The 26,053-nt window shown below is 38.3% G+C and overlaps 1 long non-coding RNA gene and 1 pseudogene across 2 annotated transcripts in view; one reads left to right on the top strand and one right to left on the bottom strand.

The window, feature by feature from the left end:
- The first annotated feature begins 804 nt into the window (after positions 1–804).
- On the top strand, positions 805–1,329 carry LOC308631203 (mediator of RNA polymerase II transcription subunit 28-like; annotated as a pseudogene). The gene has a single exon. The product of its transcript is annotated as a mediator of RNA polymerase II transcription subunit 28-like (transcript).
- Positions 1,330–1,890: 561 nt separating this feature from the next.
- LOC308630847 overlaps positions 1,891–26,053 on the bottom strand; it is a 499,668-nt gene continuing 475,505 nt past the window's right edge. Inside the window, exon 8 of the long non-coding RNA XR_014018045.1 lies at positions 1,891–1,972. This is a non-coding gene — a long non-coding RNA (uncharacterized lncRNA). The remainder of the gene's footprint in view (positions 1,973–26,053) is intronic.

The following is a 26,053-nucleotide window of genomic DNA, read 5'->3' as shown; positions in this document are numbered from 1 at the left end:
TGCATTTCAAGGTCAGAGTTGATATCTCTGGATGTTTGCCCAGAGAGAGACCAAGGGCTGGTACTACCATAGCAACTGGGAAGTGTTAACCCTGTATTTTTGCACAGGGGGAATACTAGGACAAGTGCACCACAACCACAAGGCCATCAGACACCTTGATCATTGCTCCCCACAAACCAGCACCCAATTTCCCATTTCTTTTGTCTATAGGTTTATTTATTTTGTACTATACCAAGCTGATTTATGGTTTTATTTTGCCAATTCTTGAACATATTTCTCCCCTCCCCCTCAAATGTGTTTTGCCCATGGGCATGTTTTGGTCAGTCTATTCAAAACCTGTCTCTGCCAGTAGTTCCTTAGCAATCAGATGCTCTTTTGATTCTCTCCACTGAGCAATTCTTTCTTCTACCCTCTGCCAACTACCTTTCCTGGTCAGTCTTGCCTAAGCTTGGGCACTAGAGCAACACCTACAGAAACAATTCAATAATATGCTCCTCCTCCTCCTCTTTCTCCTCCTCCTCTTCCTCTTCTTCTTCTTCTTCTTCTTATTATTATTATTATTATTATTATTCATTATTAATTTTAGTAGTCAATGGATCTTTTATTTTATTTATTTATTTATATGCAGTGCTAAGGATTGAACCCAGGGCCTCACACATACCAGGCAAATGCTGTACCACTGAACCACAACTCCAGCCCAAAATGCTCTTCTTTGATGACCTCCATATGTTATGGAAATTATATGAATGTCAAATGAAAAAAGGTTTAGCTAAATGTGACATAAAACCCAACTATATTCCAGACATGGTAGCTCTGCTGAGTGGTATGCTCTCTGGGCAGCTCCCGCCACCCCTGCCAGGACCCCCCGGCCAGGCCTCCCTTCTTCAGGCAATGTCTGGTGTGCAGAGAACTTCTAGAAGCACCTCGGTGGATGAGTTGGAATCATCATTCGAGGCTTGCTTTGCTTCTCTCATGAGTCAGGATTATGTCAATGTCACCACTCAGGAAGAAATGTGAACTGGTGTTGGTCAGTGTATCCAGAAGTTTCTGAATATTGCAAGACAGAATTTTTTTTTACTATAAAAAAGTTAGCACATATCTGTCCAGAAACCAGAGTAAGTTATTAAAAAAGACATCTCAGAACTAAGCAATGAATCACAGTAGGAAGATGTGCTGGTGCAGAAGCACTTGACAAAGCTGAGGCATTGGCAGCAGGTGCTGGAGGACATCAATGTACAGTATAAAAAGCCAGCTGGAGTCCCTCAGGGCTCCATGGCCTACCTTCAGCAGGTGTCTGACAATATCCCAGTGCTTCTGAAGCAGAACTGAGAGGGGCCTGGCCTAAAAAGTTGCCTCCTGCAGACAGTTTTGCCAGGGTGGACATGTCATTTTAGAAGAATTATTTGCCAGAGAATGAGCTGGTGTTAATTGTTTCCACCCCAAATTTTCCCCAAATTTTTATGAGCTATTAATTAATTGACTACTTTATAAAATGCTTATAGCTTGGTAAATGAAGGGAGGTTTTGTTTGGTTTTGGTTTTGGTTTTCTTTCATAGCTTTATTGAGGTAAAATTGAAGTACAATAAAATGTACATATTTGAAGTATGCAATTTGATCAGTTTTGATGTTTTGATATGTATGTAGCCAATACAATCAATATTAAAAGCATTTCCATTACTTTTTTCAAAAATTTGGACTCATACAGACTGTGTTTCCTGCATGATGTATTACATTAGAAATCAATCTCCTTAAGATGCCTAAAACCCCACCCCCATATCACAACTACTTAAAAGTTAAATGGCACACTTATAAATATCTCAGAGGTCAAAGAAGAAAGCACAAGAAAAGTAAATTAAAAATGCTTTGAACTGGGCTGGGGATGTGGCTCAAGTGGTGGCGCGCTTGCCTGGCATGCGTGCGGCCCGGGTTCGATCCTCAGCACCACATACAAAGATGTTGTGTCCGCCGAGAACTAAAAAATAAATGTTAATAAATTCTCTCTCTCTCTCTCTCTCTCTCTTTAAAAAAAATAAGTAAAAATGCTTTGAACTAAGTGATAATAAAAGCTTAAAATATCAGAATCTCTGGGATAAAACAGTATGCCGATGAACTTTTATAATTAAAAGTACTTGTTGGAGTCTGTGAACAGGTCTGGATGGTGCCTGGCAAATGTTAAAGTCTGTAGACAAGTCTGGATGGCGCCTGGCATTTTGCCAGAGGGAGTGGTTTGTGAAGTAATGCCAGCGAGCCATTAAGTGTGGAGATTCATTATTGGTTGGCTGATGTATCTAGTTTATGTTAATTAAGATAAGCTGTGTGGAATGCATAAATACCTCTGTTGTCCTACAATAAACGGCTCCCACTCCTGCTGTATCAATCTACACAAGTTGCTCGTCACCCCCCGGCTATTTTGCCCAGCCAGCCGGGCTGCTGCAAGTACTAGTATCAGAAAGAAGCTAGATTTAAAAATTATTTTCAAATTAGGTATTAGGATTAGGAAGGAAAAAATAAAAATAGGAGCAGAAATATATGAAATAGAAAATAAATAATACAGCTAAAAGTTGATAAAAAACAAACAAGTCTAATCAAGAAAAAAACAAGAACACAAAAAATAATATCAATGAAAAGGGAACTATCAAAACAATCCTACAGATGCTCAAAATATATTAAGGTAATATTACAATTGTATGCCAACATATGTGATAGCTTACATAACATGATCTATATTAGAGAAGGATCCATGTGCTGTGAGAAGAAAGTGTACTCAGTCATTGATGGGTGAAATAGTCTATATGTGTCTATTAAGTCTAAATTATCAATTGTGTTTTTTAGTTCTATAGCTTCTGTATTTATTTTTTGTTTAGAGGATCTATCCAGGGGTGAGAGAGGTATGTTAAAGTTACCCAGTATTATTTTGTTTTGGTCTATTTGATTCTTGAAATTGAGAAGGGTTTGTTTGATGTACATAGATGCTCCATTGTTTGGGCATAAATATTTATGATTGTTATGTATTTTTTATATATAATTCCCTTAAGCAGTATGAAACAACCTTCTTTGTTCCTTCTGACTAACTTTGGTTTGAAGTCCACTTTATCTGGTATGAGGATAGAAACTCCTGCTTGTTTTTGAGATCCATGTGAATGATATGTTTTTTGCTCATCCTTTTACCTACAGTTTGTGAATGTCTTTACCTATGAGGTGAGTCCTTGAAGACAGCATATTGTGGGGGTCTTATTTTTTAATCTAATCTGTCAGTCTGTGCCTTTTGATTGATGAATTTAGGCCATTTACATTCAATGTTATTATTGAGAAATTATTTTTATTCCATCTCATTTTGGTTTATATCTCCAAGCCTTCACCTATCTTTTTTTTAATCTTTATTTTGTGTATTTATTTTTATGTGGTGCTGAGGATTGAACCCAGGGTCTCACACATGCGAGGCCAGCACTTCACTGAGCCACAACCCCAGCCCCTCATCTATCTTGATAAATATTAAATTTGGTCTTTTCTTGTTTTCCCATATTTCTTGGAAGTCGTGTTCATGGTCTTTTGACATCTTTTCTCCAGTCAACTTTATTTTCAAGATTATATATTTTATCCTCATTGTCTGAAACTCTGCCTTCCAAGTGATCTAGTCTGTTAGTGATGCTTTCCACTGAATTCTTAATTTAGTTTATTGATTCCTTCATTCTGAAGATTTCTCCTTGATTTTTTCCCCAAGAATCTCTCTTTTTTGAAGTGATCTTTTACTTCTTGTATTTTCTTTCTGATTTCACACCCTCCTTGTCCTTTATTTTTCAGATCATTTTGCCTATGTACATTCTAAATTCCTTCTCTGACATTTCTTCCAATGTGGTATTGTTAGATTCTGTTATTGAAGTATCTTGGATTGTTTGGGGTGATTTGCTCCCTTGCTTTTTCATGTTATTTGTGTGTCTATCCATCTAGCAATATGGATCTAATGTAGTGGAGTTTCTACCCTGTGGATTTGTAATGTCGCTGAAGGTTTCTAGTACCTCACAGCTTATGGGGAGACACATAATCACAACAACCAATGCAAACAAATATAGCATAAAACCAAATAGTCCCTACTATGACATCTACAATGCTAGTTGTCACAATAAACAGAAATGATATGATCAGTAATCACCCACAGTAAAAGCAGTTAAGTTTACAAAAAGATTTACAATTGAATTGTTGACTGGGAGAGAAATGATGTAGGATGTGATGATTATGAGGGAGGAAGAGAAAAGATAGAAGTAAGAAATTAAAGGAAGAGTAAAAGAGAACAATGAAGATCGACTGTTAGCAGAAGAAAATAGAAAGAGAATCAAGGGAAACAGATAAGTGAAAGAAAAACATATGTACAAATAAAGTAAAAATTAAAAAAAGAACACAGAATTGAATATACTAATCAAATGTCCTCATCCTCAAAATATTGATTCATGAAAAATAATTGGCTTCAAAAATGCTAGAAATGAGAAAAAATATGTATATGTATAAATGTCCATGAACCATTAAAGTCACAATTAAATTGAGAAAAGGAAACAAAAACGAAAAAAGAGAGAGAGAGAGAGAGAGAGATCTCCATGAAAATTTAAAGAATTGTGTCCATTGCAGTTCAAAAGATTCTCAGTTTCCCTTCTCAGCAGTGTTGGGTGGGGTGACTATGGTGAGAGAAGTAATCCTGGAAGTAGAGTCTAAGTTTAGGTGGGCTCCAGGCTCCTATCTGGATGCCAATTGGTCTGCAGACTTTAACTCAGTGCACCTCCAGAGCCCAGGAATTGCTAGTCTGCACTGAAAGTCTGCACCCCAAGGATCTCATGTGATTGAGGAGCTTAGTTGTACATGAACAAAACACCCTTATTTTATTCATTTATTTTATGTGGTGCTGAGGATCCAACTCAGTACCTCACATGTGCCAGGCAAGCACTCTAACACTGAGCTCCAACCCTGAGGAGCTACTTCTTAGTCAACTACTTTTCCTGCAATCCTCTCACTTCCTGGTCTTGGGTTCAGTCTCCTAACTCAATCTCTCCCCACATGTCCTTTCAACTTCCCTACCAGACTTGTATTTTGGGTCAAACTTGGGTTTGCCAGGAATGGGTTCCCTCCACTGCTGGCTTCTGCACCACAGCTGCAAACTTGCTCCTTCCTCTGTCCTCTATAAGCAGTCTGGAGAGATGGCAGCTACTTTTCTGTGCAAGGATATTGTGCAGCATATCTTTCAGTTTAGTGGGGTAGAGTCTTTGATCTCTAAACTCTCTGTACCCAGACATGCCTCAGGCCTCTTAAAAATGCAGGTTCCCTTCATTCCCTTTTCCCTTCACTTTGCTGGTGGAGGGACGACTCCGGCTGGTGCTCTGGCCACGGCAGTGCCTGTGGCACTGGAGATTTTTCCCTTATTATATCCTACCTCCTACGTCCGGGATCTGCTTTGAATGTACAGTATCAAATTCTAGCAAAGTCCCTCCCCCTTTATTTTTTTGTTCACCCATCCTGCTGAGAAGCTGCCTGTCTGCTTTCTTCCTTTCACGTCATGGAGCAGCCAGGAAAGCAACCTGCTCTATTCTGCCACCTTGAAACGCCATCCTGTTTTGGTTTTGTTTGTTTGTCTTTGATGGTAGTAAAGTTTAGACTATTAGTTTGATGACACAGATTCTTTCTTGGTTTTGCTTGTTTTTAAATTTTTTGTATGACTTTAAATAGTTTTTTTTTAATCCAATGTTAATTGGTCAGGATCTGAGGGGGGAAATTACAATACTCTGAGAATTAGGGAAGACAGAGTTTGGCTTTAGGCCTTTTATGATTACTACCCATTCATGGGAGTAGAGAAAAATAGGTAAAGTTTTCATCTCAAGACTTTGAACTACCTCAAGAAGAGGAATCTAATGCAACATCTTCAATGCTTCCAGAGCAGTACAGATATTTTGTAAATTGTTCAAAAAAAGGGTTAAAATATGCTGTTAGTGTAGTAATATTAAGTAGATCCTTAAGTTGATGCTTCCTTTTATTTGGGTAAGTTTATGCTTTCTCTGATGTTTACTATTTTGAGGGGAACTGTATTAGAAGCTTGATGTGCTAGATGCCTTGTGGTAATGAACCAGTGTGAATAACAAAGTAGACCCTGTCTCCCTAGGGTAACAGGTGGGACACAAGTGAAATATAAGGGGTAAATGCTTGGTCTGATTCTTTTTATTTTGAGTTTTTCATTTGTTTGTTTGTCCAAACCCATAGAGTGTACAACATTAAAAGTAAATGTTGGGTCGGGCATGGTGGTGCACTGCTGTAATCCCAGCAGCTTGGGAGACTAAGGAGGATCACAAGTTCAAAGCCAGCCTCAGCAAAAGCAAGGTGCTAAGTAACTCAGTGAGACCCTGTCTCTAAATAAAATATAAAATAGGGCTGGGGATGTGGCTCAGTGGTGGAGTCTCCCTGAGTTCAATCCTTGGTATCACCCCCCCAAAAAAGAGTAAATGTTGGGCTGGCATTGTGGCTCAATAATACAGCACTTGCCTAGCACATGTGAGGCACTGGGTTCAATCCTTAGCACCACATTAAAAAATTAATTAATTACATAAAGATATGTGTTCATCTATAACTAAAAATATTTTTAATTAATTAATTTATTTATTCTAATTAAGTATATATGATAGCAGAATGTATTTTAATACATTGCACACAATTGCACCACAATTTTTCATTTCCATCTCATGCCACCATCTTTCCTCCCTTCATGCCCCCTCTTCTCCCCTCCCCACTTTTTGCAATCACAGTTCCTCCATTTTTCCCATGCCTCCCCCCATTATGGATCAGCATCCACTTATCAGAGAGACCATTTGACCTTTGTTTTTTGGCTTACTTCGCTTAGCATGATAATCTCCAACTCCATCCATTTACCTGCAAATACCATAATTTTATTCTCTTTTAAGGTTGAGTAATATTCCATTGTGTTATCCATTCATATATTGAAGGGCATCTAGGTTGGTTCCACAGTTAGCTATTGTGAATTGAGCTGCTATAAACAGTGATGCAGCTGCGTCACTGCAGTATGTTATTTTTAAGTCCTTTGGGTATAGACTGAGAAGTGGGATAGCTGGATCAAATGGTGGTTCCATTCCAAGTTTTCTAAGGAATATCCATACTACTTTCCAGAGTGGTTGCACCAATTTTCAGTCCCACCAGCAATGTATGAGTGTGCCTTTCCCCCCACATCCTCTCCAATATTTATTGTTGTTTGTATTCTTGATAACTGCCATTCTGACTGGCATGAGATGAAATCTCTCCAAGATAAATAAAGAATTCAAAATACTTAACACCAATAAAACAAACAACTCAAACAATAAATCAACTAAGGAGATAAACAGACACTTCTCAGAAGAAGAAATACAATCGATCACAAATACATGAAAAAATGTTCAGCATCTCTAGTAATTAGAGAAATACAAATTAAAACTAAGATTTCATCTTCGGCCAGTCAGAATGGCAGTTATCAAGAATATAACTAAAAATATTTTTACAAGAGTGAATGTTAAGGTAAACTACAGACTTTGAGTAATGATGATGTGACAATACAGGTTTATGGATTGTAACAAACATACTGCCGTGGTGTGAAATGTTGATAATTGGGGATGTTGTACATGTGTGGGACAGGAAGCATAGGGGGGTTATGTAACTTCTGCTCAATTTTGAAATGAACTAAAAACTTCATCTATTTTAAAGAGAATTAGAGATGTCAAGCTCATTCCACCATCTTTCCTATGCCCAGGCCCCTCCCTTCTCCTCCCACCCCTAGAGTTCATCTATTCCTCCCTTGCTCCCCCTCCCAACCCCACTATGAATCAGCCTCCTTAAATCAGAGAAAACATTTGGCATTTGTTTTTTTAGGATTGGCTAACTTCACTTAGCATTATCTTCTCCAACACCATCCATTTACCTGCAAATGCCATGATTTTATTCTCTTTTGTTGCTGAGTAATATTCCATTGTGTGTATATACCACATTTTCTTTATCCATTCATCTACTGAAGGGCACCTATTTGGTTCCACAGTTTAGCTACTGTGAATTGTGCTGCTATAAACATTGATGTGGCTGTGTCCCTGTAGTATGCTGTTTTTAAGTCCTTTGGGTATACACCGAGGAATGGGATACCCAAAGGTATATATCAAAAGCTTGGTCAAAAGATGGTTACATTCTCAGATTTCCAAGGAATAGATGGTGGAATGAGATGGATATCATTACCCTAAGTACATATATGAAGACACAAATGGTGTGAATATACTTTGTATACAACCATAGATATGAAAAATTGTGCTCTCTATGTGTAATATGAACTGTAATGAATTCTGCTGTCATATATAACACATTAGAATTTTTTTAAAAAGAGAGAATCAAAGAAAGGGGGAAATAAAATTTTTATGATTGATGTAGACCAACCATTATTATTTTGTTCAGGCCTGAGAAGACCAATCCCCTGAACTAACTGGAAGTTTTGTAAGTAGGGAAAAGGAGAAAATTCCTCCTTGCTAGTAGTATTTTCTAATTAAGTTATTTTCTGCTATAAATATGCTTCCTGACAATGCTATCCTAATCCCTGTTGCATTTTTTGGATATATGATAGGCCACTAAAAATGTGTTTACCTACGGATCCTCCCCAACTATTTCCAATGCTTGGTACTAAAAGAACAGCCAAGTTAGTACTAAAAGAACAGCTCTAGCATGGTTTTCCTGCCACCACCTCTGACCTAAACACACATATATTCTCTCTCTCCTTTCTGGACAGTCAAGGTTCCAGATAGTCTGTGGCTTGGGACTGCATCCACAGCCACAGGTGAGGGTTGTGGGCAAGAAGGATTGATAAAAGGCTTTGCTCTTCCTAGAACTGAAACAGAAGAACCTGTTTTTCATCTTTGTTTGAATTAAATCTTATAAAGGAATATAAAGAAATAAATTTGGTACCATCAAAGCAACATGCCTGAATCTAGGAAATGTGGTAGGACAGCTCTCCTAAACTCTTCTTGAACAATTAAAATCAGTGGCTCAAACCAAAGGCTTAACAGAGCTCACTTTATAAATGTTCCCATGGCCAGAGAGAGTTAAAATGGACATTATCCCTGCACTCTGGTAGTTAAAAAAATGACCAGAATGTTATTGGAAATAGACTTAGACATGGTGACCATATTAAAATGTCCATGTATGTGAGTTGTTTGGCTGAAGTCAGAACTTAAGCCAATCTCCTTTAAAAAGGAAAGAAGTGCATCACGTTAATTAATTAGAGTTTATGTTTGCACACTCATAATAACAAACCTGGCTGCCTGTATAAACCAAAGCCTTTTAAGTTTATTATAGCAATCATAGTAATGTGTTGGAATTGTATCTGTGCATGTGTGTAAATAATGCAAGTCTTAGCATTCCTTTGCAGAATCTTATGCATGTTTTACAGAATGGTAGTTTTCACAGATGCACAGCACATCTTTTTCAACAGAGAAACCCAAGCAGAACTCTAATTAACAGCAAACATAATAGCCCTTCTTTAGTTAACACTAGTCTACCAATAGAAATTAGTCTAAATGTTTTAGTTCTGTTTAAACCAACATCTAAACTGATATTGCCACCCTCTTTTCCATGGCAGATAAAAGTGTCACAAAACTATAGACTAGAATGTTGCATTCTCTGTATGCCCCACTTCTGTTTCCCAGTTTTCCACTTTCTTCATTTTCCTGTACAATAAAAAGATCCAAATGTAGTTGAATCCACTTAAGATACTTCCTCCTTGGTATTTCCCAATTAAGGTTTTTTTTCTTCTGAGTATAAATATGTTCCCTCACAGTATTATTGTAATCCTCATTGTATGTGCTATTTCTAATAAAGATATATTTCTTAAAACAACAAAAGTAAAGCATTATATATGTGCTGCTATTGTTGATCCCACAGGCATTGGATGAGTGTTTGTTATACCCCAGGCACTCTGGGAACTGAACCCATATTCACAGAAGTTCACAAGACAGTGGAAGAAATAGGCTTATAAATTCCATGCTGTGACAGTGTGCTGCCATCACAGAGACCTTTTAATGCAATATGCAAACCCTGATGAAGGACAAGTATGCCCTACAGGAGATGCTATTCTGACTGAATTTTGAAGACTGCTTAGCAAATCTCTGTCTTCTGGTTGGGACTCAGGATCAAAGATTCAGTTCCCAGCTAGTAAAAAGAGCTCACCTGAGTTCCAGCCTTAGTGGAAAACTGAGATTTCAAAACTATTAGAGAATCAAGAAGTCAGGACAGGGCAAAGGTGGCAGCTCTATATTATAACACTATTAAATCAGCAAAACAAAACAGGAAAACATGACCTGTAATCATTCATTCAACATGTGTTTATTGAGTTCCTGCAATGTTTATAGCAGTGTTTTATGTGCTGGAACTACACATATATAAATCCTCACCCTGATGGAACTTATAATGAGGTGGGGAATCATATTAAACATTCAAGAAAATGGCACATGGAAAAATTTGGTTATGTAATAATATGTACAGTACAATCCCAATTTTGTTAGAAATAAAAAGGCTGAAGGGTTATCATATCAATTAGCTTTTGCTACATAAAAAGACCAATCCAAATGGAATAAACAAACATCATTTACATTATTTGGAATTTAGTGGGTTTGCACTTGGGGCTGGGCTCAGCTGGTGGTTCTTCTGACCTCAGTTGGCTCATTCTTGGGTCCGACTGTCAGTGGGGGAAGCTCTAATGGGAATTTCCTGTGTGTTAGCTGATGTGACAGGAACAACTGGGCCCACATATCTCTCAACATTCTGCAGGCTAGCAGCAGACTTATTTACACGGAAGCACTAAAATTCAAGAGAGGCCAGAGGGGGAATGCTCAATTATGAGCATTTTTCAAGTCTCTGCTTGTGATACTTTTGCTCTTGTCCTTTTGGCCAAGCTCAGAGTCAAGGATTATCCAAGGATGTAGCTATCAATAAATTGGGGATCCTTGCAGCAATTTATTAGAGAAATACACCAAAAAGTTGAAGATGACTATTTGAGCAGTGGGGCGACTTATTATTTCCTCTCTTTTTTTCTTTAATTTTCAAATTCCCTTTCATGACCTTGTAGAAACTTATGGAATAAGAAAATGTAATGACAAATAGGAAAAGGGCTGAAACCCACTGGTATAACCTAGGGTAGAAGGGAGGATCTGCAAGAAGGTGGTCAAGGTCAGTTTTCAGAATATATCCTCTCACCCTGATAGAATTTATAATGAGGCAGGGAATCATATTAAAGGAGGATGCTGAGGAGCAGCACCAAAGAGCACAATGAAAGCTCCTGGCGGTTAGCATACTTCGTCTCCTAGTAAGTACATTATACCTTACCAAGCCCAGCTGACTTGAAGAACAGAAGTTCTAGCAACTTACTTCTTGGTTCAGAAATAAACTAGATTATTCATAATACAACCTGTTTATACATAAGAATATAGAAGATCTAGTTGGGGGGTAGGTGCAAGGACAGGCAGGAGGAATGATGATAAAGGGAGCCCCCTCACAGAAATTTTAAATGGTTATTAGAGTGAGACGAACTAGAGAAAGGTAAAAGAAAATTGTGAGTTTCTACAATACTCCAGGAATTAAATACCATAATACCATAAGCTAGAAGAAACTCAAATATCAATTTATTCAAACTCTTTACTACAGCCAATAGAGTCCCAAAGAAGTGACAAGACTGGATGAAGTCATCAAGATCTTGTGGCAGAGGAGAGCCCAGGTCTCCTGCAAGCAGGACAGGTGCTCTTTCAGCTTGCTGAACTGCTGCTATAAAAGAAACTTGGCCTTTTGTGAATGATGGAATGTTGACTGCCCCCCACCACACACATACACCTGAAGACCTTAGATATAAGATGATGCAGGTGTTAACATTAACAAAGTCCACCATTTCTTCTGCAGTGCCCATAAACCTATATCTGGAGGTTATAAACTAAAACACACTAAGCAAGCAATTTTTAAAAGACATACAGTTAGTGAATACTTGAAATGTATAAGTTGAGTTGCCAAGTCAATACTGGTTTAAGGCCTGGGATTTTGCCCTGGGGGATAATTATCTGCTACTTTGATAGAACTTTCTTGGCATTGCTCAACTTGAACCTATTAGTATACCCAAGGCTGTTACCTTGAAAGAAGCATTAAGAATAAAATTTCCTGCTGATGTGATGGGTGTTTTATTATTTATCAAGACCTCATGATGCTCAGAACCATAATTTGTAATTAAAAGAACATATACAATCACTTCATGACAATGAACCCAGTTGTTGCATCTATTTATATGTAAGCTAAGAGTCTGAATACAGCTATGAGATGAAAGAGAACAAGGAGAGAGATGGAAGAACCACTATTTATATAATCCAGGCAATATAGAATGTCAAGAAGGGGTTATGGTTTGCATCTTATGAAAATTGTTATACATAAGAATCAGAGAGATCTCTTGTCAAAGTGTTAGTATTTACCTATTTCTACCACTTACAGATTCATCAAGCCAAAAATATGATTGAGGCTTACCAATTTTTTTTTAATCTGTTTGACTCTAAAAATAATTCCAGACTCTCTACTTTATTTTCTTTTAGTGCTGGGCACGATGGCACATGCCTGTAATCCCAGCAGCTTTCGAGGCTGAGACAGGAGAATCGCAAGTTCAAAGCCTCAGCAAGGATGAGGTGCTAAGCAACTCAGTTAGACCCTGTCTCTAAATAAAATACAAAATAGGGCTGGGGATGTGGTTCAGTGGTGGAGTTTCCCTGAGTTCAATCCCCGATACCAAAAAAGAAAAAAAAAAAAACAACTATTTTTCCTTAGACATGGACTTGGTCTTCCTAATCTTATGCCTCTCCTTGCATTCTCATCAAGAACTCGCTCAGATCTAACTCCTGCTACTGCGAGTTTAGGTTATCAAGAAAGTACTTCTGGGCTGGGGATGTGGCTCAAGCGGTAGTGCGCTAGCCTGGCATGCGTGTGGCCCAGGTTCGATCCTCAGCACCACATACAAAGATGTTGTGTCCGCCGAAAACTAAAAAAATATATATATATATAAAAATCTTTAAAAAAAAAGAAAAGAAAGTACTTCATCATCATGCTGACAAGACATTCGAGAAATATCTCTTAAATCATTGCTAACTTAAGTCAAAAGTCCTTACTGGGCCAGTCACAATGGAGCACACCTGTAATCCCACTGATGCAGGAGGCTGAGGCAGGAGGATTGCAAGTTCAAAGCCAGCCTCAGCAACTTAGCAAGACCCTCAGCTGCTTAACGAAAATCTGTCTCAAAAGCTCAGTAATGTCCCTCGGTTCAATACCCAATACCAAAAAAAAAAAAAAAAAACCCTCTACAATTTCCCTAACATGTGAGGTGTCACCATTTCATTTCCTCATAAATGTTGCACTGTGTGCGCACAATTCACCTGTTTCTAGTAATAGATGAATCTTAGGTAAATCTGCATTTATTCCAAAGATAGTGCATTTTGTTGAAGTAAGTCTAGCTCTCAACTCAATGTTGTATGGAGTTTCAAAGTTGCTAAATGATTGTCAATTTTTACACATTGCAACTTTGAAAATAGCAGAAGCTGCTAGTCACTGGAGTCTCTTTTCTTAGGGTCCCTGAGCCATAAATAAAACTCTGGAAAATGGATAGGTCATGATCCACAAGGTACTGTCTCTTTTTAGCTCTTCTCTGATTGCAAGCAGTGCCACAGCATAAGAACCCAGGGTTTGGAGACACCAAAACCCAAATCCCACTTCAGCACTTGATGTTGTTCCTGTCCCAAGCTCTTCTGAAGGAAATGAAAATAATCATTCAGGAAATTTCTGAATCTATCTATACACAAGTAATTAAAAATTACTTGAGTGATTTATTAACAAACATTTATTGAATGTCTACTCTGAGTCAGGCTTCTTGGGTTATGAGACATAAATAAGTAAATTAAATCTTTTTCCTCAAGGAGCCCAAAACCTACAGGGGAGGCATAGCTATAAATAGATTAATTATAAGGTGTTATATTAAGAAAAATGTTGAGTGGCAGGCAACAGTAGCAGAGATGGATAGTGATAAGTTTTATCTGGGGCAGATGCTCAGAGAAGTCCTCTAACATTTTGTTCAGCAGGGCAGGCCCAGCCAATCTTGAAAGGATCCATGGAGGTCTATAAGGTATGTTGAACTGCAATATAATTGGGCCAAAAGATATTTTTTAGAAGTCATACTAGTCTCTTTCTGGTCAAGACCACATTTATAGATCATTCCTACAAACAAGATTCATAATTTGTAGAACTCCTTGTTCAAAATGCCAGAAAAAAGTATACTAAAATATAAAGGTTTTCCTTTCTTATAATGTCTGTTTTTATTTGCTCTCCTGTTTTGTGATTTAGGGAAAAAAAAGGCTATTGAGTGTTGTTTTCAGTTCTAAAAACTTGAGCTTAACGTTTCATCTTTACATTTTCAATACCAGTTTGTTTTGTTTTGTTTTTGTAGTACTAGAGATTGAACCCAGAGCCTCAAGCATGCTAGGCAAGCACTCTCTCACTGAGTTACATCTGCAACTCATTTTTGAGACAGGATCTCACTCAGGTTCATATAGGTCAATGCCAGTTTTAAATGCAAGCATAAGAGCATTAACTTGAATGTGAAATCACTGAAAGGACACAGTTTCCTTATTCATAAGTAAGCCAAAGGTGGTGAGAATTGGCACAATGTAGCCCTGCCTTGCCCTTCCTCCTGTTATTTTTGATGTCAATTACTGGCTACCATAGGGAAGTAATGTGTGAGAAAGAACATGACAGAGTTCTTTGGTCTTCATGTTTCTGAGAATGCCATTGCCTTCTTTCTTCATTCGAAACAAGTTCTTGTTCAGAGAGAAAGCCTGACCTCTTGCAGCTGTGGGTACATTTACTTAGTCAAAACTATGACACATGCACTGAGTGTCACTGTAGCTCACAGGAATTCTGTGCTCATATGCTATGGGAAATGCCACATACAAATGGGGCCTCGTGAACAGTGCACATGTGTATTGTGCATATCTCCTCTGCCCCTATGCTTGCTCCATTGTCCCATCAGACTTCACTTACACAAATTCAAAGTCAGAGTCTTCAAAATGTTCATGATTTCAGTAGAACATTCAACCAAGTGCAGGACCTATGATGCAACTGCATGAAAAGAAAGCTAAACAGTATTAGGACTCAGAAAACATATTGAATTACTACATCTCATGCTTTTACATATGCCAGCTTGCAGCTTCTAGATGAACTTGCTATGTTTAAAAAACTTTATACATATAGGCAATTGTGCGACCCCGGGGATCCAGGCTGATGGATTCGCCCGGCCTGCCCTACGGCTACAGAAGGCGGGACGCTGCAGAGAAGCGATTAATTAGCAAGCAGGGAGGAAAGTGGCTGCCATTCGGTGGAACCCCACCGGCCAAGCCCGCACTGACCCCCGGGCTGAGTATGAGATTTCAGACGGGGAAGGAAGCGATACAGTCCCATCCCCCACAACGGAAACCCCTCCAAGGCAATCAGCGGCCACCATCTTGGAGAGCTGAAGTATCCACCGCCACTCTCCGACAGACTGCAACAATAAAACAGGTCTGTGTCTCCTAGGCTCTCCTAGGCTTTCCGGGGGAGGGAGTATCAGAGTGAGCCCGCATAAAGACTAGGGGAAAACTAGAGACACCTGACCTTCAACTCCCCCTCCCATCAGCAGCCAAAACAAAACCTGTCTAGCCAGCGCTGGGGGAGGGGCAAGCAGAAAAAATCAAAACGATAGAGTGCCAGGGATCCCAATAGCCAATTGTGCGACCCCGGGGATCCGGGCTGACTGATTCACCCGGCCTTCCCCACGGCTACAGAAGGCGGGGCGCCGCAGAGAACTAATTAATTAGCAAGCAGGGAGAAAAGTGGCTGCAATTCTGTGGAATCCTGCTGGATGAGCCCGCACTGACCCCTGGGCTGAGTACGGGATTTTAGAGGGGGAAGGAAGCGGTACAGTTCTACCCCCCACAATGGGAACAAAACAATACAGTGCCGGGATCCCCAATAGACACCCTCCACACCCAACAAACGGCAGGTCCAGAGTACAGTTTGAACTGCCGAGAGCCATCACTCAGGGGAAATCTGGTCTAGCAGGAGAAACCAAGACTAGCAGGAGAAACTAGGGGACTAGAGGCCAGGCCCTCGCGACTGGGCGGCTGGAAACCGCAGGCCCGCCGGCGACAGTTCACCCACTGCCCGCGTAACTGGGCGGTAGGAGAACACCCGCCCGCAGGCTACCGACCACAGGACGGGGTGCCTAGAGATCGCCCGCCTACCGGCGACAGCCGGCCTGCTGCCCGCGCGACTGGGCGGCTGAAGTCCACTCCCCCGCCGGCGACTGTTCACCCGCCCGCTGCCTGAGATACTGGGCGGCTGGAGACTGCCCGCCTGCCTCGACGGGGAGCTGAAACCAGAGACAGTCCAGTCACACAGCCCCATTAGGACACCCCAGCAAGGAGCCTGGGGCCCGTCATAGCAGAGTAGTGACGTCACTGGAGCTCGGCCGTCGGAATTCCTTCCCAGCAGAATCCACGTTAGCAGGCACAGTTTAACAACACAAAGAAGCAACAACAGAGTAATACAGAACCAAAACAAATCTATAGAAGAGAGCAGAAACACAGCAATCAAATAGAGCTGGAAAGTAACATGGACAACATGAGAAAACAAGGGAAAAAAGGAGTACAAACAATACAGGACAACTTAATTCTACAGGAGGACATAGAAACATCAGAAGCAGGGATAGGGAATGAACTCAAGGCCTACCTAACTCGAATGGAAATGAATATTAGGGAAGACATGAGACAGCAAGTCCAAGCAATAAAAGTATATTTTGAAAACGAATTAAACAAACAAATTCAAATGGCAAAGAACAAGCTCTACCAGGAGATAGAGATCTTTAAAAAAATCAAACAATAATCCTAGAATTGCAGGAAAATATAAACCAAATTAAAAACTCAAACAAGAATATTACAAACAGACTTGATCAAGTAGAAGTCAGAACATCAGATAATGAAGACAAGGTTTATCAACTTGAAAAGAATATAGTCAACACAGAAAAGATGCTTAAATCCCATGAGCAATCTATTCAAGAGATATGGGATGTCATAAAAAAACCAAATTTGAGGGTCATCAGGATAGAAGAAGGCACAGAGACTCAAACCAAAGGAATGGACAGCATATTAAATGAAATAATTCTAGAAAACTTCCCAGAGATGAAAGATGGAATGGATTGCCAAATCCTGGAAGCCTACAGGACCCCAAACATTCAAAACCATAATAGACCAACTCCAAGACATATAATTATGAAGATAGCCAACGTACAGAACAAGGAGAGAATACTAAAAGCTACGAGAGAAAAGAGGCAGATTACATTCAGGGGTAAACCAATTAGGTTAACGACTGATTTCTCATCACAAACTTTGAAAGCGAGAAGATCCTGGAACAATGTATTTCAAATGCTGAAAAATAATGGATTCCAACCAAGAATACTGTATCCAGCAAAATTAAGCTTCAGATTTGACAATGAAATTAAAATCTTTCACGATAAACAAAAGCTAAAAGAATTCGCAGCAAGAAAACCAGCACTGCAAAGCATTTTGAGCAAAATACTACAAGAAGAGGAATTGAAAAATAGTGCCCAAAACTAACAGCAGGAGGTGTCTCAATAAAGGGGGAGGAAAATAACCAAAAAGTAAAACCAGCCAAACTAAAATAAATAAATAAAGAAGCATGACTGGAAGTACAAATCATATCTCAATTGTAACCTTAAATGTTAATGGCCTAAACTCACCAATCAAGAGACATAGGCTAGTAACCTGGATCAAAAAAACAAATCCAACAATATGCTGCCTTCAAGAGACTCATATGATAGGAAAAGACATACACAGGCTGAAGGTGAAAGGTTGGGAAAAATCATACCATTCACATGGCCCTCGGAAGCAAGCAGGAGTGGCCATACTCATATCGAATAAAATCAGCTTTAAACCTAAGTTAATCAAGAAGGATAAAGAAGGACACTATATCCTGTTAAAAGGAACCATCCACCAACATGACATAACAATTATCAATTTGTATGCACCAAACAATGGAGCTGCAACGTTCATAAAACAAACTCTCCTCAAGTTCAAGAGTCAAATAGACCACAACACAATAATTATGGGTGACTTCAACACACCGCTCTCGCCATTAAACAGATCCTCTAGGCAAAAACTGAATAAAGAAACTATAGAACTCAACAGCACCATCAATAACCTAGACTTAACCAACATATATAGAATATATCAACCATCATCAAGTGGATACACGTTCTTCTCAGCAGCACATGGATCCTACTCAAAGATAGACCATATATTATGCCATAAGGCAACACTTAGTAAATATAAAGGCGTGGAGATAATACCACGCACCATATCTGATCACAATGGAATGAAATTGGAAATCAATGATAAAAGAAGGAAGGGAAAATCCTACGTCACATGGAAAATGAACAATATGTTACTGAATGATCAATGGGTTACAGAAGACATAAAGGAGGAGATGAAAAAAATTCTTAGAGACAAATGATAATACAGACACAACATACCGGAATCTATGGGACACAATGAAAGCAGTTTTAAGAGGAAAATTCATTTCTTGGAGTTCTTTCCTCAAAAAAAGAAATAACCAACAAATAAATGAACTCACACTACACCTCAAAAACCTAGAAAAGGAAGAGCAAAACAACAGCAAATGCAGTAGAACACAAGAAATAATTAAAATTAGAGCAGAAATCAATGAAATTGAAACAAAAAAAACCATTGAAAAAATTGATAAAACTAAAAGTTGGTTCTTTGAAAAAATAAATAAGATAGGCCCTTAGCCATGCTAATTAAGAGAAGAAGAGAGAGAACTCAAATTACCAACATACGGGATGAAAAAGGCAATATCACAACAGACACTACAGAAATACAGAAGATAATTAGAAAGTATTTTGAAACCCTATATTCCAATAAAATAGAAGATAGTGAAGATATCGATAAATTTCTTAAGGCATATGATCTGCCCAGATTGAGACAGGAAGACACACACAATTTAAACAGACCAATAACAAAGGAAGAAATAGAAGAAGCCATCAAAAGACTACCAACCAAGAAAAGCCCTGGACCGGATGGGTATACAGTGGAGTTCTACAAAACCTTCAAAGAAGAATTAATACCAATACTTTTCAAGCTATTTCAAGAAATAGAAAAAGAAGGAGCTCTTCCAAATTCATTCTATGAAGCCAACATCACTCTGATCCCAAAACCAGACAAAGACACTTCAAAGAAAGAAAACTACAGACCAATATCTCTAACGAACTTGGATGCAAAAATTCTCAATAAAATTCTGGCGAATCGAATACAAAAACATATCAAAAAACTTGTGCACCATGATCAAGTAGGATTCATCCCTGGGATGCAAGGCTGGTTCAATATACGGAAATCAATAAATGCTATTCACCACATCAATAGACTTAAAGACAAGAACCATATGATCATCTCGATAGATGCAGAAAAAGCATTTGACAAAGTACAGCATCCCTTTATGTTCAAAACACTAGAAAAACTAGGGATAACAGGAACTTACCTCAACATTTTAAAAGCTATATATGCTAAACCTCAGGCTAGCATCATCCTAAACGGAGAAAAACTGAAGGCATTCCCTCTAAAATCTGGAACAAGACAGGGATGCCCTCTATCACCACTTCTATTCAATTTAGTTCTCGAAGTACTAGCCAGAGCAATTAGACAGACAAAAGAAATTAAAGGCATAAAAATAGGAAAAGAAGAAATTAAATTATCACTATTTGCGGATGACATGATAATATACCTAACAGACCTAAAAGGGTCTACAAAGAAGCTGCTAGAGTTAATAAATGAATTCAGCAAAGTAGCAGGTTATAAAATCAACACGCATAAATCAAAGGCATTCCTGTATATCAGCAACAAAACCTCTGAAATGGAAATAAGGAAAACCACTCCATTCACAATATCCTCAAAGAAAATAAGATACTTGGGAATCAACCTAACAAAAGAGGTGAAAGATTTATACAATGAAAACTACAGAACCCTAAAGAGAGAGATAGAAGAAGATCTCAGAAGATGGAAAAATGTACCCTGTTCATGGACAGGCAGAACTAAAATCATCAAAATGGCGATATTACCCAAAGTTCTCTACAGGTTTAATGCGATGCCAATCAAAATCCCAACGGCATTTCTTGTTGAAATAGATAAAGCAATCATGAAATTCATATGGAAAGACAAAAGACCCAGAATAGCAAAAGCAATTCCAAGCAGGAAGAATGAATCTGGTGGTATAGCGATACCAGAGTTCAAACTGTACTACAAAGCAATAGTAACAAAAACAGCATGGTACTGGTACCAAAACAGGCAGGTGGACCAATGGTACAGAATAGAGGACACAGAGACTAATCCAAAAAGTTACAACTATCTTATATTTGATAAAGGAGCTAAAAACATGCAATGGAAGAAGGATAGCATCTTCAACAAATGGTGCTGGGAAAATTGGAAATCCATATGCAACAAAATGAAATTGAATCCCTTTCTCTCGCCATCCACAAAAGTTAACTCAAAATGGATCAAGGAGCTAGATATCAAATCAGAGACGGTGCGTCAGATAGAAGAAAAAGTTGGCTCCGATCTACATATAGTGGGGTCAGGCTCCAAATTCCTTAATAGGACGCCCATAGCCCAAGAGTTAATAACAAGAATAAATAAATGGGACTTACTTAAACTAAAAAGTTTTTTCTCAGCAAGAGAAACAATAAAAGAGGTAAATAGAGAGCCTACATCATGGGAACAAATTTTTACCCCTCATACCTCAGATAGAGCCCTAATATCCAGAATGTACAAAGAACTCAAAAAAATTAAACAATAAGATAACAAACAACCCAATCAACAAATGGGCCAAGGACCTGAACAGACACTTCTCAGAGGAGGACATACAATCAATCAACAAGTACATGAAAAAATGCTCACCATCTCTAGCAATCAGAGAAATGCAAATCAAAACCACCCTAAGATACCATCTCACTCCAGTAAGATTGGCAGCCATTATGAAGTCAAACAACAATAAGTGTTGGCGGGGATGTGGGGAAAAGGGTACACTTGTACACTGCTGGTGGGACTGCAAAATGGTGAGGCCAATTTGGAAAGCAGTATGGAGATTCCTGGGTAAGCTGGGAATGGATCCACCATTCGACCCAGCTATTGCCCTTCTCGGACTATTCCCTGAGGACCTTAAAAGAGCGCACTATAGGGATACGGCCACATCAATGATTATAGCGGCACAATTCACAATAGCTAGACTGTGGAACCAACCCAGATGCCCTTCAATAGATGAATGGATAAAAAAAATGTGGCATCTATACACAATGGAGTATTATGCAGCACTAAGAAATGACAAAATCATAGAATTTTCAGGGAAAAGGATGGCATTAGAGCAGATTATGCTAAGTGAAGCTAGCCAAGCCCTAAAAAACAAATGCCAAATGTCTTCTCTGATATAATGAGAGCAACTAAGAACAGAACAGGAAGGAAGAGCATGAGGAAAAGACTAATAGTAAACAAAGACGAATGGGGGGAGAGAAAGGGAGAGAGAAGGGAAAGCATATGGAAATGGTAGGAGACCTTCAATGATACACAAAATTATAAGAGGTTATGAGGGGCAAGGGGAAGGGGGGAAAAAAAGGGGAGAGAATTGAACAACAGCAGAGGAGGTAGAGAGGGAAGATGGGAGGGGAGGGGAGGGGAGGGGGGATAGTAGGGGATAGGAAAGGAAGCAGAATACAACAGTCACTAATATGCCATTATGTAATATTGTGAGTATGTAAGAGTTGTGATTCTGCAATCTGTATCTGGGGGCAAAAATGGGAGTTCAAAACCCAATTGAGTCTAATGTATGAAAGACGATATATCATGAGCTCTGTAATGTTTTGAACAATCAATAAAAAAACTTTATATATTTATGATTTTTAATTCACAATCATTCTCCAAAAATACTACAGTGTCTGTAATCCCAGTGGCTTAGGAGTTTGAGGCAGGTGGATCACAAGTTCAAAGCCAGCTTCAGCAACTTGGCAAGGCCCTAAGCAACTTAGCGAGATCCTGTCTTAAAAAATTAAAAAGATGTCTGGGGATATGGTTCAGTGTTTAAGCACCTCTGGGTCTAATTCCTGGTACCAAAAAAAGTAAAAAAGAAAAAAAAAGCCAAACCACAATATTATACAATTATTTATACCAGAATATTTTATTTAGCAGGAAAAGGCAATTTAATCAGCTTGGTCTTCAGCTTTTTAAGAATTGCAAAGGTGTTGGGGGTGTGGGGATGGGGATGAGGGTGGGAATGGGGAAGACAGTAGAATGAATCAGATTTAACTTTCCTATGTTCATATATAAATACACAACCAGTGTAATGCCACATCATGTACAACCACAATAATGGGAAGTTATTCTTCATGATATGATATCTCAAAATAAATTCTACTGTCATGTGTAATTAAAAAGAACAAATAAAAATAAATTTAAAAAATTAAAAATAAAAGAATCACAAAGATTCATATCTCACATAGGCCACATTGATAGGAATAAATGTACAAAGTACACAAGATAATTATATAATATTGAACAAAATATCTCATTAATAAATTACATTAATAGGACTGAGGATGTGGCTTAGTGGTAGAGAACTTGCCTGGCATTTGCAAGGCCCTGTGTTCAATCCCCAAAGCTAAAAAAAGAAAAAAGAAAGAAAATTAAGTAAATAGATCCTTAAATGATTTCATAGGGGTGAGTGTAAAGAATTATTATTAAGAGTTAAACCAGGTGTGGTGGTTCACACCTGTAATTCTAGTCTCTCCGGAGGCTAGGGCATGAGTACTTCAAGTTCAAGACCAGCCTTGGAGAAACTCTGTCTCGAATATTTTTTTTTGTGGTGGGGGGGACCAGGGATTGAACAACTCAGGGTCACTTGAACACTGAGCCACATCCCCAGCCCTATTTTCTATTTTATTTGGAGACAGTTTTCACTGAGTTGCTCACTTGAATTTTTTAAAAAGGACTGGAAATGTAGCTTAGTGGTGGAGTGCCCCTACGTTCAATCCTTAGCACAGCAAAATAAATAATAAATAGATAGACAGACTACAGGTTTAGGGGTCAAAGTTCTCATCTTATCACTATTAGCATAATTCTTCCCAGTAGGAGAAAGTTGTTTGTAAGTTTTCTGTGCTTCTATCATGAAATGCTTTACTGATTTGTATTTTTTTAGTGGGGTTTGTTTGCTTTTAAATGACTATTTTAAAGCAGTTTTATATTCATAGCAAATTGATCAGAAAGTACAGACAGTTCCCAAACACTCCTGATCAGAAGTACAGACAGTTCCAAAACACTCCTTGTCACCCTCCCATTCTTTTTTATTTTTTTTTCACAGTATCCTTTGAAAATTCATGTGCCTCTTAATCCTTATAAAACTTTTGAAGAAACTCTGATACAAAATTTTACTAATTTAGACCCAACGAATCTTAAAAATCAAGTTAGTTTTTCCCAAGCTTGGTCAGTGGAGATCAACCCCACAGATCTGATGACAGAAATATGTCATGCCTACTTTATAAATTCAATGTTTTTCTTTAAACCAATTATTTTTAAATTAAAAACATGTATTTTAAAAAGAAACATTGTCTATTATATAATTAGGAAGGTAGTTTTAGAAACAGATGCATAATTATTGCAATTAAAAATAAATAAGTTTAGGCCAATCATAGTGGTATATATCTGTAAGCTCAGCTACTCGGGAGGTTAAGATATGAGGATTACAAACTTCAGCCAGCCTAGGCAATTTAGTGAAACCCTGTCTCAAAATTTAAAAAGGCTGGGGACTCAGTGAGAGAGTGCTTGCCTAGCCTGTGTGAGGCCCTGGGTTTGATCCCCAGTAACAGCAACAAAAATGTTTGTACACATCTATTGTCTCAAACTGATTCACTGAAGTATGCCTGTCACAGGTTGGCAAAATTTGGTTCTGCATACGCAGCGTTTTTTCTGCTATAATACTAGTGATAGACGGTGTTGCAATAAGGCACTTTCCTATACTCTTTGACCTGGATCGGGAAGAACATGGATGAGATTCGATTGCAGAATCTAGTATTTGACATTTCGCCACTTTTTCTCCCTCTTATCGTGCCACCTCCTTTATGGGCAAAGCAGCCTGTCTTAGTCCATTTTCTGGTACTATAACAGAATGCCTAAGGTTATTTGACTCACAGTTCTGGAGACTGGAAAGTCCAAAAGCGTAGTTACAGCATCTTCTTGGTTTCTGATGAGGATCTAGTGCTGCATAATAAAATTGCTGAAAAAGTTAGATGGACAAGAGGGCTGTTGTAGAAGAGGCAAAGCATAAGGGGTAGACTTGCTTTATAACAAACCACTCTTGCTCTTGTGGTATCTAACCTAGTCCCCCAAGAGTGAGAACTCACTTATTCCAGAGATAATTAACTTAGTCCCATGAAACTAGTATTAATGACCCACACATCTTTAAATGTCTCATCACTTCTCAATATTGTTACTCTGGGAAACAAATTTTAACATGAGTTTGGGAGCAGACGATCCACATCCAAACCATAGTTCAACTGAAAGCTACGAAGACAGAGTATTTGCTCAATTTATTCAGCTTGAAGAAATGCCAGGACCTCTCTCTCCACCCCAGTACTCTTTGTGGTTTACCACACAACCTCTCCAACTTTAAACTGAGATAATCAAATACAGCCATGTGCCACTTAATGATGGAGGTACATTCTAAGAACTGCATTGTAAGGTGATTTCATCATTTGGTGAATAAAGCAGAGTGTATTTATACAAAATAAGGAGGGTACAATGTCATCGTGCTCTAAATCTTATGGAACTACCAACGTATATGAAGTCTGTTGTTAACCAAAGCATTATTATGTGGTAAATGACTGTGATAGGTTTATAGATATTAAAGGGAATAGAAGATTAAAACTTAAAGTTGGGATTCTTTTTTTCAAATGAACGGCAACATACAAGAAACAATCAATGTCTTCTTAAATATCTATCCCTATGAAAAACAAAAATGCAGGCCAGAGATACACAGATGATTTGAAGAGTCTTACAATTTTAAGAACAACCAATAATAAAATTTTTTAAAAAAGAACAAAGACTCTTCAAAGCTAATCTTTTTAAAAACCTGTGTGACACTTGTTTTAATCTATTAATCTTGGGGTTTTTTTCTTTGCCCTTTTGTTTTGTGTGTGTGTGTGTGTGTGTGTGTGTGGTATTGATATCAAACCCAGAGCATGCATGCTAGGCATGGGCTGTGACACTGAACTACATCCCCAGCATCTGCTAATCTACTTTTATTTTAAAAAAAAAAGGAAACAAGCAAGCAATATCTGGCACCACCCTCAATGCATTTATCAGATATATATCAAATTGATTACTAATTAATGAATTATTTTAGTTACATATGTGTTTTAGGATTACTTTCTATTTATAACAGGTGATTCAAAAGTTTCTATTCTGATAAGTATATACATTTTACCACTTGAGAAAACATATTTAGGTAAAAAAAATTATTGAGGTAAACAAAACTCTAAAGTAAATAGTAGTTCTAGTGGTATCTGAACAGGTCAAAAATGTGAAAATTGGGTATGAGTGACTGAAGCTTGGGAAACAGTGGAACTCTGTGTCAAATTCTCTTGTATGCATTCAGCATTTGTGATAAAAATGGGAAAACTTGACAATTAAAACCCAAATTAAGGGGCTGGGGTTGCAACTCAGTGGTATAACACTTGCCTAGCATGTGTGAGTCACTGGGTTCAGGACTGCATATAAATAAATAAATTAAATAAAGATTTGTCAACAACTAAAGATTTAAAAAAAACAATTAAACATTGGTGCTTTTTCCTTCTGGAGGAGGTATCATAATTCACATTGGTGGGAAA

This window comes from Spermophilus citellus (assembly GCF_964194105.1).
Source record: "Spermophilus citellus genome assembly, chromosome: 11".
NCBI lineage: Eukaryota > Metazoa > Chordata > Mammalia > Rodentia > Sciuridae > Spermophilus > Spermophilus citellus.
This window is presented reverse-complemented; position numbering and strand designations above follow the sequence as displayed.